We start from the raw sequence: 12,405 nt of genomic DNA on the forward strand, positions 1-12,405 counted from the left end.
AAAGTACAGGCAGGATTTCTGACCACATCATTGTAATTGAACTAAGAAGTACACACCGTGAGACTGGGAGGCTATTGCTGTCTTCACTGGTAGAGCAAACAGCTCTAGAAATGAGTTTACTGACATTTTAAAGTGCTTTCAGTGATCTTATAATTTGAATTGCACTCAACTCTGATCTCTGACAGCTATAGCAAAGTTTTACAGATTTATGGGTATTTATCATACAAGCATCAGAGTGCAAGAACTTCCAATTTAAATTCTAGTAGACAGACATCACCAGAAAAATAAACTTAAATTCATCATCTTCAATTTCCTCAGTTTGCAACCCATTTTAAAAGTTTTTAAAAAAAATTTAAATCTAAATATTTGGCACTATCTCTTTATATAAGGAGATATATCAACAATGAGATCCTTAAAAAACACCCTCCCCCCCAAAAAAACCCACTTCTTTTCTGATAGACAAATATTTTAAAGTATTCCTACCACTTTAAATTTGCAAATGACCTAATCGTTCTCACCTTGGTTTCTTGCTTACATAAAAAGCAGTTCTGTTTTCTCCCATTACTTAAACCTTGTTTTTTTAAGTTACACTACTTAAATCTTGAGTAAATGACAGCTCTTGGTGGAAGCTCACTTGGTTCTCTTATTCTCTATTCTTTTCCTTTATTTTGGAATTTTCTAACCATTTTGAACTATCAGAAGAAAATAGAAGATAATATCTTACTTTTTAATTTTAGACCCAGCTGCAAATATTTTGAAGCCTCTTTGTGCTTTCAGATAAATTACTGTACAGTTGACCCTTGAACAATGTGGGTTTGAACTTCCTCGATCCACTGATACGTGGATATTTTTCAGTAGTAAATACTACAGTGCTACACGTTCCATGGTGGATTGAACATGAGGATGATGAGGAAGCCTGGATATGGAAGGCCAACTTTAAATTATTCATGGATCATATGTTGTTCAAGGGTTAACTGTATTGTGCAAATGGTTAATTCCTCCAAAGTAGCCTTAGAAGTGTCCTAGTGTCTAAGATAAGATCCTCTGTCTCTTTCTCCCGAAGTTACCTGCAGATGCAAATCTTACTTTAAAGAAAAACTGACATTTCAGAGTTTTAAAAACAATTCCCACTGAAACCTAACTGAATACTTTTTGTAAGAAAAGTACATTTTCTTTTATACCTGAAATTTATTGAGTGCTTACATATACCATATCTAACCCAAGTCCTTGTAGGTATAATCTCAATTACTCCTCATCTCAAAAAAGGAAGGAAAGCTATAAAATAAATCATTATTATTGTAGTTGATATTCTCATTTAATAAATAAAATAAGGTACAGTGAAGTTAATTAACTTTCCTAAGACCATGCACTATCACATATTGGGGCCAAGATGTGATGCCATGCAGAGTGACAACGAAGTTCACCTACTTAACCACCATGCCCTGTTGCTTCCCAGATTTGTACATATGTCTGTATATTCAAAATACTTCTAATTTATTCACTGCTCCCACAAAGGACTCTCCAGAACACTAAGAAATATCTTCAACACCCACAACCTAGAACAATTACTTTTAGGCAGCACCAATTTCCCTAGGGATTGGTTTGTCAAAAAAAACTAAGATGGTTCATCGATACCAACTGAACATCTTAATACCAATGGCCCCTACGTGCATATTCCAAAGGAAGAGGGATCCATTTAGGCATCCAAAGTCCAAGGAAAAGATCAGCAACTTGGATATGTATTAGTAGTTAAAGAGGAAGAACAAAATGTGTCCAAGATTCAGGGGAAGCAAATAAGGTCAAGAACAGATCAGCAGTACCTAAGTACCTAAAGCTCAGAAAGGATGTACGCGAACCTACAAGACACATATCTTTCCTACTCATTACCCCAGAGTCAATGCCAAGTAAGCCTGCCTAATTAAGCCTAGTGTAATCACATACTCATAGTCTGCATGGGCAAGAGGCCAACCCCTTTTACAAGGTTTTCCTAATACATGCTAGCATGGGCGCCCTGGAAGAAAGATGGGGACAAATCAAACACTGTAATACACTTTCAGTGGGGAAAAGGGGCAAAACCAAGTGTCAGAGCCACTCCAGGTAAACTTCCCCTTCTTACCGGTTTTACACTGAGGAATACTGAGTATTAATGGAGTCACAGTATTACTGGGATTTCATAAAGTTTAGGGATGCAAATCTCTAAATAACTTGCTTACCACCCGCTCCACTGCTTTTTTCCCTCTCCTTTCCCAATCAGAAATCAATAAAGGAAAGTAAGAAAAGAGGTGGAAAGGTGGAAAGGCTGACCTCCTGCTGGGCAAGTCTAGAATAGCTTTCACCGAATGGCAGAATGGAAGAGGACTAGAGTATGGAGATTAGATGTGTCCACTGAACAAAAGGGGTCTATTCAGACCAGCTGATCACTGTGTCCAAGCTATGCAATGTTCTAGGGCAAATGACTTCATAGTTGTGTGCCTCAGTTTCCTTATTTGGAAAAATAGAAGTTACAGTGCTTTTTTCACAGGGTTATGAGGAATGGAAATAAGGAATTTAACAGTATCTGGTATATGTTAAGCACTCAAAGATGTCAGCTGACTCAGCTCTTCTTTCTCTGAACACACATACAAATCTTTATGCCTCTCTTAAGGCATAATTTACCTCCTCCTTGCATTATAGTTATTTCTGTACTTATTATATTTTATGTTATGAATGTTGCTCAATTTGTATTTTGCAACATATTTAATGTAAATTAAAGTAAGTATAGTTTTGGTTACCAATAAGTATTTTTAAACGTTTTGTCACCTTTAACTCATAACTTATTGGCACATTGAAATCCCATACAATGGACAATTCAAGAGATGAAAGTTAAAAATTTTTTAAATACTTTTTAAAAGTATGTAAATGAACACTGTGTCAAAAACTCAGATTCTCAAATGGAAGAAAATGTTTTGAAATATTAATTTTACATAAGCCTGGGAATATATTCTTAAGATACAGAATAAACATTTTTAAAGTAGCTACTGAAAACTTACAGTGAGTAAGGGCTTGTGTTGGGTGCTGAATGATACGATAATTATAGTAAAGGCACAGATAAGGAAACAAACTTGGTATCATTCTTGACAAGACACTGAAGTCTGAAACCATGGAATGAGAAGAAATGAGATGCCAATAAGACGATGTGAGATTTTTTACTCTAATACTATCAGATGTCAGTATTGTATCAGATACTCTTGCATAATATCTGCATTAGTTAAAGACCACCACCTGCTTCAGGAAATAACCCCCAGACCCCAGTAGCTTACCCAGTCAATGTTTATTGCTCTCTCATGCAGTGTCCTGGCCAGGAGGTTCTCTTCCAAGTAGTGACCGAAGGATCCAGTCTCTAACCACCTAATGGCTGTGCATCTGGCTGGCTGATAAAGAGAAAAGAACATGCAGAATGGTAAGGGAAAATTAAGAGCACTGGCCTAGAAATGTAGCCCAATATATTGTCTAAAGCTAATCGAAAGTCTCCACCCATATGCAAATATGTTGAAATAAGAATATGCAATAATAAGCAATGAATGTATATATGCAGAGTTAAGGATCTTACATTATTAAATATCAAATTTAAACTCCAGAAAATGAGACTGAGAGTTCTCAAAAAATACAGAGCAACTGACAGTGTACTAAAAAGTGTGGAAAACTGCTAAGTGGAATGCAGAATGAATCCAAAAGCTTCAGTGTCCATATACTGGGGCTTCCAAAATGACAACAAAGAAAGACTTGAGAGAGAAAATACAATGCTTAGGAACTTCTCCAAGCTGATAATATTTGCTACTGTCTAGATTGAAACAACCAAAACTATAATGCAAAGCAGGAACTTAAAACCCATTTCTAGGCACATCAGAGTGTAGTTTCAAACCAAAGATACTAGGAAAAGTCAGATTACTTATAATAGAAAAATAAAACTGTAATTGAGCTTCTAGTCAGAAACATATGACAAAGAAAGTCTGTGAAGAGAGCTTAAAATTAAGAGATAAAAAGAAAAATTTCAAACATAACAATTGTATATATCACTGAAGAGTGACAGAAAGACCACCATTTTCATACATACAAAAACTCAAAAATGTTACCATTAAAGAACAGATTCTGAAAGAGAAAATGAAACATGCATTTCAACAAAAACGGAAGTGAAACTAGAAAAAGGAATAGGGTACAAGAAGCAATGGTAAACAAAGCAAATCAAAACATCTGCAACTCATTAAATCTAAGTAAATAAGTAAAATATCACGCTAGTAAAAATCTGGAACCAAAATTCTAAATAGTAGAAGCATTAGAATTTGAAATCACAAGAGGAAAGGGCAGACAATAATGTAACCATGCTGAGTTTTTTGTCTTATATGCTGGAGCGTTATAACTATAGATTTACTAGAAAATTACAAGAAGATAAATACTTAAAAATTTAACAGCAATTTGTAGGATAAAAATTAAAATAGAAAACTAGAATGGAAAATTTATATTTGAAAATAGGACATGAAAAGAAAGAAACAGATTCAGTAAATCCAACAAAACACCAAAAAGGGAGGAAGGAGAAAATATAGAAAGCGTACTACTACGCAGAAAAGAAATAACAGAAGTTGGGAAGATTAAATTAAAATCATAGCATATATGAAAAGTTCAAAATCTCCCCTTAAATCCTCGTAATAAATTTAAAACGAATGGAGGAAAACAACTTTGGTAGGCTGAATATAAAGGAATCAGAAAATATATACCAAAACAGTTAAAATGAAAAAAAAAAAATAATGTTGTAGATGTATTATTAAGCAAAAAAAAAAAAAAAAGTATGATGGAGTATCATCTCATACTGACAAATGGAGTGTTTTATCTAGATGATAAGACAGTCATGGACTTTATTCATTAAACAAAATCATTTTTAAATGTGTAAAGCATAAACTCATGTAATTCACGGACAATTTAGTAAATTAACAATAACTGTGGGAGACATTAACACAACTCTTATCAGAAATCATTAAGTCAGGGGTACAAAAAAACAACAAAGTTCTCAAACTTGAATTACAGCATTAATAAGCTTGACTATACACAGTTACAAAACTGCAATAAAATCCCATATATCCTCAAATATGTATCAATATTTATAAAAGTAGACTAAATATCAATGACAAAAAATCTCAGCAGTCCAGAAGAATGACTATCACACAGGAGAACTCAACAACCAAAACAGTGACCAAAAATAATATATCAAGATACATGATAACATACTTCTAAATTATTCAGGAGGATCAAAAATGGAAGTTAAAAATGATTTAGAACTAAATGACAGCCAAAATTCTATACATCCTAAACTGTTGGATGTAGTAAGTGACAGAGGGAAATTTCTATCCTGAAATATGTAAATTAGAAAAATTTTTAGCTACTAACACTAGAGATGAGAAAAATAGTGACAAACTTAAAATTGAACAAATTAATGAAGTGAAAAGCAGAAATTAACAGAGTAGGATTTTTAAAAGACTCATAAACATCTCAATCTGAATAATTGGAAAGAGAAAATTGGCAAGTGTATTGGGAACTTTATAAGCCACTTCTCACGACATCTAGGCCCACCTTTAACTCTAGGTGTTACTACAAAGATCAGTACTGCTGGCAGTGCTGTCGGCTTCACCCAGCTTCCCCTCTGGTTGATGAAAGGCAGGAGCCCCTCATCTCTTCTCTTAGGGGTGAATTCACAACATGCTAGCATTTCTCCCCCAAGTACTTACACAAGTACTAACCGTTTCTCAACTGCTAACTGAAACGAGGCCAGAATTAAACGATAAATAGTGACAGACCAGAAGAAAAGCCTTTAATTTGGGTTTCATTCATATTATTAATGAATATTATAGTTAATATTTATTAGTATTAACTAAAATTATTAAAATATGTTTATTTATTTTACAAATATATATATATATATATAGTGCTAAATGATTAGCACCGCAAATCCTTCTCAAACTCTTCCCAAAAACTGAGGAGGAAACAACACTCCCCAATTCATTTCACAAGGCCAGCATTACCCCGATATCAAGGCCAGATAAGGACACCACAGGGAAAAAACAGAACAAACAAAAAACTACAAGCCAATATCCCTGATGAATATAGATGCCAAATACTAGCAAATCTAATTCAACAGTATATTTAAAAGATCGTACACCGTGATCAAGTGGGAGTCATCCCTGGGATGCAAGGATGGTTCAATATATGCAAACCAATAAATGTGATCACCACATGAATAGAATGAAAGTTAAAAATCATATGATCATCTAAGAGATGCAGAAAAGGCATGTGACAAAATTCAAAATCGATTCATAATACAATCTCTCAACAAGTTGGGTATAGAAGGAATGTACTTCAACATAATAAAGGCCTTATATACATAACTCTGTTCATTAGCAGACATTTTACTGTTGCAATGATTTTTATTTTCCTATAAAATCACTGAAGAGAGGACTTTGCTGATCAACACTCAGATAACAAGACCCAGGACACTTGGTTACTGTTGGCACATTGTATGTTGGTAAAGGCCCAGAGAAGCATCTAAAAGGACATCTACCAGTCACGTATGTGGATACTAATAGGGTAAGTATCTGTGTCAGTGTGGGATCAGTTTTGATTTATCTCCTCATCATGGGTCTTACTTTCCTAACTCTTTGCATGCCTGATAAAATTTTGATTGTATATAGATACTGTGATTTTTGCAGTGCTGGATATTCCTGTATTCCTAAAATATCCTTCAGCTTTGTTCTGGGATGCTAGAACAAAGTTCTGGAACAGTTTGATTCTGTCAGAACTTCCCTTTAAGACTTGTTTGGCAGGAGCAGAGCGGCGCTCAGTCTAGGGCTTATTGTTACCCCCTGCTAGGACAAGGCTTTCCGGTGTAGTCTGCCTAATTCCCCATGAATCGTAAGGTTTTCCAGTCTGACTGGTGGGAAAAGAAATTATCCCCAGCCATGTGTGTATCTCAGGCACTTCTACTTCTGATTCTTTTAGGTTTTCTTTCCTCTGCCTGGGGCAGTTCACTCACATGCATGTGCCCATCAGTATTCAGCTGCACACTTGAGCAGGCCCTCTGCGGATCTTTGGAGTTTTCTCTCTGTGAAGCACTCTCCTCCCCGGTGCTCTGTCCTACAAACTCTAGTCTCCCAGGACTCTCAAGTTTCTCCTCAAATTACCAACCGCCACAATGGCACCGTGGCCTGGACACCCTCCGAGGACAGTAAGCTGGGTCAGTCACATGGCTCTCATCATTTGTTTCTTATTTCTTAGAATTCTCTGTCTTTTGTTTCCTGATGTCCAGAGTTTCACTTATTTTTTACCTTTTTATTGTTTCAGGCATGGGGATAAATCAGGTCCCTGTTATTCTTTTTTTTTAATTTAATTTACTTAATGGAGGTACTGGGGATGGAACCAAGGACCTCTTGCAAACTACGCACACGCTCTACCACTGAGCTACTCCCCACACCCGTCACTCCTTCTTAGCTAAAATTAGAAGTCCTCTGTATTAGAGTTTAAAAAAGAAGAAAAAGAAGAATATCTATCCTTCTATCTCTCTGTCTGTACCTATCTACACACACATCTGTGTGTGTGGTGTGTATTTTAAATCTGAATCCCACGGCGGGTGGGGGAGTTGTTTTCATCTCATCAGCCTGTTAGACTTTAGACCTGTTAGAGGTTTTCCAGTGCACCCACTAAAGCTGCTTAAATCAGCTGCTGATGATTCTGCCGTGGCTGCTACGATCACCTCCTGCTCAGGGACCAGCTTTTGTGTCCTTTTCTGTGAACCTGAGAGTTCTTTTATGCTGTTCCCAAAAGTAGAACCTGAAGCTAGCTTATAGTTTGGAACAAGCATCTCGGGGATGTACTGAGGGAGAATCACATGGTACCACTAAGCATCACACAAAACGCCAGGATTCTTACCCCCCGAAAGACCCCAGGCAACTTTCCTTCAAACGTGGGGAAGCTTTCTCCCACTCTCTGTGCTCAAGACTTTCCTAGCCTCCTAGAATTCCAGCATCAGGATCAAAGGATTGGTCTATAGACAGCATTTTCATATTCAACATCTTGCCCCTCCCACCTTCTTCACCTGGATTCCTCCCTATGCTTAAAGTACAGAATTAATTTATCGATTTGAAATACCCTTAGTTCTTTTAATTTTCCACCTGTGAGATATTTTCTTGATGAATAATGTAAAAGGAGATTTTCCCACAAGAAAGGGAGATTTTAACTCTGTTAAAGAAAAGGCTATTTATGGTCCCAATATACTAAAACTAACAGGATGCATTTAACGTTTGCCATGTGAAACAGATAATTAACCTTTAATAATATAATTAGAAATGTTATCTGCTTCTTTTTGTTCCTTCCTTCTCAGTTCTGATTCCTTTTTATCTTTGAGCGCTTTAACCTCCTTTTGCATTTGCAAAAGCTTTACTGCACTTGATCATCCTGTCCCCTTTAGCCCTTCAGCTTATTTTCCCAGCTCTGGAGTGTCTCTGAATGTGCTTGGTATCTTTATAGAAAAGTACTGGTAACAATTGAAGAGTTTATTTTATTTAGCTTGCCTTTTCCCTAATCCATTAATAATTGCCTAGTAGGCCCATAAAACTGATAAGCAAGAGACTGAATAGCACACATTCTTACTTGTTTTTGGCATGGAGGAATAAATCTACTTGTAAGATTTAATCCTCCAATCCATTAAAAAACTTGTCCAAGTGTCACTGACTTCCAACTGAGAAGTCAATGCTTTCAGTTTAGGAAGAAACGCACCATCTTTCATGAGAAAATCTTTTTCACTTTTGGGTTTTTAAGAGTATTATCAATAAATATCAATCTAAAGCACACTTAATGTCACATTCTGCACATCAACCAGGAAGAGTTATTCATCCCAGGTTCATGTTATATAAGCTTTTAGACAATGTGTGTGTCTATATATGTGTGTACTTTGGATATTACTTACAGGGGAAATAAAATGACTATAAGAAGATCCTTTCTTTTATGTGGATAGATGGATCAATGGGTAGATGACACTGGAAGAGACCACAAATTTCCTTAGTACAAAAGGCAGTACAAAGAAAAGTTTGTATAGGTTTACATCAAGCCAGATAGGCAGCAAATTTAGTTTTTACCACAGTCTTTCCTATTGACTGAAGTGGTAAATTCTCACACTTGTGAAGCCACAATAAGGGAGATCAGTGGCCAAGGACCAGGCCTGACAGTGAATCTATTAACAATGATAGATTAAAAAAAAGCATGGATTCTGGAAACAAAGAAAGAATTCTTTGAGACCAGGCTAGGTGTCAAAATCAGTTTGAAATGAGGGAACTGAGGAATCAAAAAAGAACCTAAAATCACATGTTGGATTTCTGTAGTAGAGGAATGATAAGGAGACTTGAGGGAAATGTGGAGAATTCACTTCCCCAGAGAATCACAGTGAGACCCTAGGAAAGAGAACTAATCCTTTCCTGAAGGTAGTATTTAAATCAGGGATACCCACTTACCTGAACTAATCTGAAAGCAATTCAACCCAGAGCCAAGAAAGATTAACTAGAAAACATTTACCATATTTCTATGTGCTTATCTTGCCTTTCTCTATTGAGGTATACTGACCTACAATATTATGTTGGTCTCAGGTGTACAGCATAATGATTCTGTATTTGTATGTACTGGGAAATGATCACCCCGCTAAGTCTACTTAACATCCGCCACCACACAGTTACATTTTTTTTCTTGTGATGAGACCTTTTAAGATCTACTCTCTCAGCAACGTCCAATGTGCAACAGTATTATTAACTGTAGTCACCATGCTGTACATCACATCTCCTCAACTTATTTAGCTTACAACTGGAAGTTTGTTAAAATATTGTAAATCTTACAGGCCTAAGTCACAAGTCAGAGGTGGACAATGCATTTTATTTTATTTTAATTTTTTTCACCAAGTACTTCCTACTGGTTTTAAGAGAGCAAACTTGTTTAGAAGAGACTGTAAGAGGGAGGTGGCCCATGAAGGAAGGAACTTCCTTGCCTTAATAAATGCAGCTCTAGATAAGCAGTTGTATGTCATATGGGTTTAGGTTTAGGCCATGTAAAATGAGGTAATTCTATAGCCCTTCCCCTCCAGAGATGGCACTGCTAACATTGGTAAGACACACAGCACACAAATCTCAAGACACATACACCTACACACCACAGTACATTCTACCAAAACCCCTAGCAATAGTAGTGCTAGGTTTCTTTCTGAGGTGTTGTTCAAATGGTAAGGAAGGGCATGACCCAGTCCATCTCTACTCTGTGGTACATAATCCCCCTAATGACCACAGCACACCACATTGAAAAGGGGATACCTGAATGCAGTCAGAAGCTATGAGAGAGCTGGATTAATTGGTTCACAAGGGCATTAGACATACCCTTGGGATCATGAGAAACTCAACATGAAAGCTAGTGAAACAGAGAAAGAGATCGAATTAAAGCCTTTAGATTTGGAGTGGCTAAAGATTTTAATCATGATCAATGAGATGGTCTATTTCTAAGATGCCTATTTAACCCTAATAGTTTAATCTCTCCAAGATGAGAAGAGGATAATCTCTCAAAAACAGCCCAGAAAAGATGGTGAAACAGAATATACTCCCCAGCCATGCGTATGCTTGTGTGACCTTGTGTATGTGTAGCTTAAAAACTGGACATGAGACACAAAGCTTACTTTAAGATTGTGATCTTGATCACATAAGTTTTAGGCTCAAGGTTAGTTTCCATGTATATTTAAATTATTCAATGGAAGTTCTTATAAGAAGGATTGTGTAGTCAAAAGGAATTTCTGCTGCTTATATTAAAATGCTTGTTATGCTTCTCTACGGTATTTCCAGGGGCATTTTTTGTTTGTTTCTTGGTAAAATGTCTATAAGAGGGTGACAAACTATCACCATCATACAAATATTTGTTTCAAAGCTGTGAAGTATAATGAGAGAGAAGGAAAGTAAAACAAACAGAATAAATAAGATCGCACCTGGAACTCTGAAATGTGTTGCCACCATAGATGAAATATGTATTCAGTGATTCCATAATTACCATGATTGAAAAGGCAATATACATAGAAAGCTTTAAAAATCTATTGCATTACTCTCCAGAATAAGTAACTTAACTAATACAAAATTATTATTATTTCAGTAGAAAATTGCAGGAAAATTTTCTTATCGGTATCATCTTTCTTCTTTGTTGTTATACATATATGCTGTCATAAATTGAAAAATTTGAAAGAGTACATTTCCAACTTAGAAGGAGTACTGTTAAAGCGGCATCAGCTACCTCATTTTTAATGAACTATTGGTAGAATCAATATCAGAGAAGCCCCAAAATACCAATAATTATAAAAGCAGAATGAAAACTTAAAAGCTTTTGCACAGCAAAGGAGATCTTAAACAAAATGAAAAGACAACCTATGGACTAGGAGAAAAATATTTGGAAATGATGTGACTGACAACGGCTTAATTTCCAAAATATACAAACAGCTCATACAACTCAGTAACAAAAAAAAGCAAACAACCCAATAAAAAGTTGGGCAAAAGCCCTAAACAGACATTTCTCCAAAGAAGACATACAGATGGCCAACAGGCACATGAAAAGATGCTCGACATCGCTAATTATCAGACAGATGCAAATCAAAACTACAATGAGGTATCACCTCACACCAGTCAGAAGAGCCAGCATAAAAAGCCTATAAATAATAATCCCTGGAGAGGGTGAGGAGAAAAAGAAACCCTCCTACACTGTTGGTGGGAATGTCAACTGGTGCAGCCACTATGGAGGACAGTATCAAGGTTCCTTAAGAAACTAAAAACAGACTTACCATATGATCCAGCAATTCCCCTCCTGGGCATATATGGAGGGAACTCTAACTTGAAAAGATACATGTACCCCAATGTTCACAGCAGCACTATTAGTAACAGCCAAGACATGGAAGCAACCTAAATGTCCACTGACAGATGACTGGATCAAGAAGATGTGGTGTATATATACAATGGAATACTACTCAGCCATATAAAAGAATGAAATAATGCCATTTGCAGCAACATGGATGGACCTAGAAATGATCATACTAAGTGAAGTAACTCAGAGAAAGACAAATATCATATGATATTACTTATATGTGGAAAAATAAGATACACATGAGCGTATCTACAAAACTGAAACAGACTCAGTCATAGAAAACAAACTTATGGTTACCAAAGGGGAAGGGGGGGGAGAAATAAATTAGAGGAGTTTGAGATTAACAGATACACACTATTATATATAAAATAAACAAGGATTTACTGTATAGCAAAGGGAACTATATTCAATATCTTGTAATAACGTATGATGGAAATTTTTTTAAAAAGCAGAACA

At 36.1% G+C, this 12,405-nt stretch overlaps 1 long non-coding RNA gene across 1 annotated transcript in view; it reads right to left on the minus strand.

Annotated features, from left to right (window-relative positions):
* The window catches only part of LOC135320284 (uncharacterized), a 262,059-nt gene that overhangs the window by 48,010 nt on the left and 201,644 nt on the right, over positions 1–12,405 (minus strand). The window contains exon 3 of the long non-coding RNA XR_010379536.1: positions 3,300–3,410. This is a non-coding gene — a long non-coding RNA (uncharacterized LOC135320284). The remainder of the gene's footprint in view (positions 1–3,299; positions 3,411–12,405) is intronic.

Source organism: Camelus dromedarius, chromosome X (genome assembly GCF_036321535.1).
Source record: "Camelus dromedarius isolate mCamDro1 chromosome X, mCamDro1.pat, whole genome shotgun sequence".
NCBI lineage: Eukaryota > Metazoa > Chordata > Mammalia > Artiodactyla > Camelidae > Camelus > Camelus dromedarius.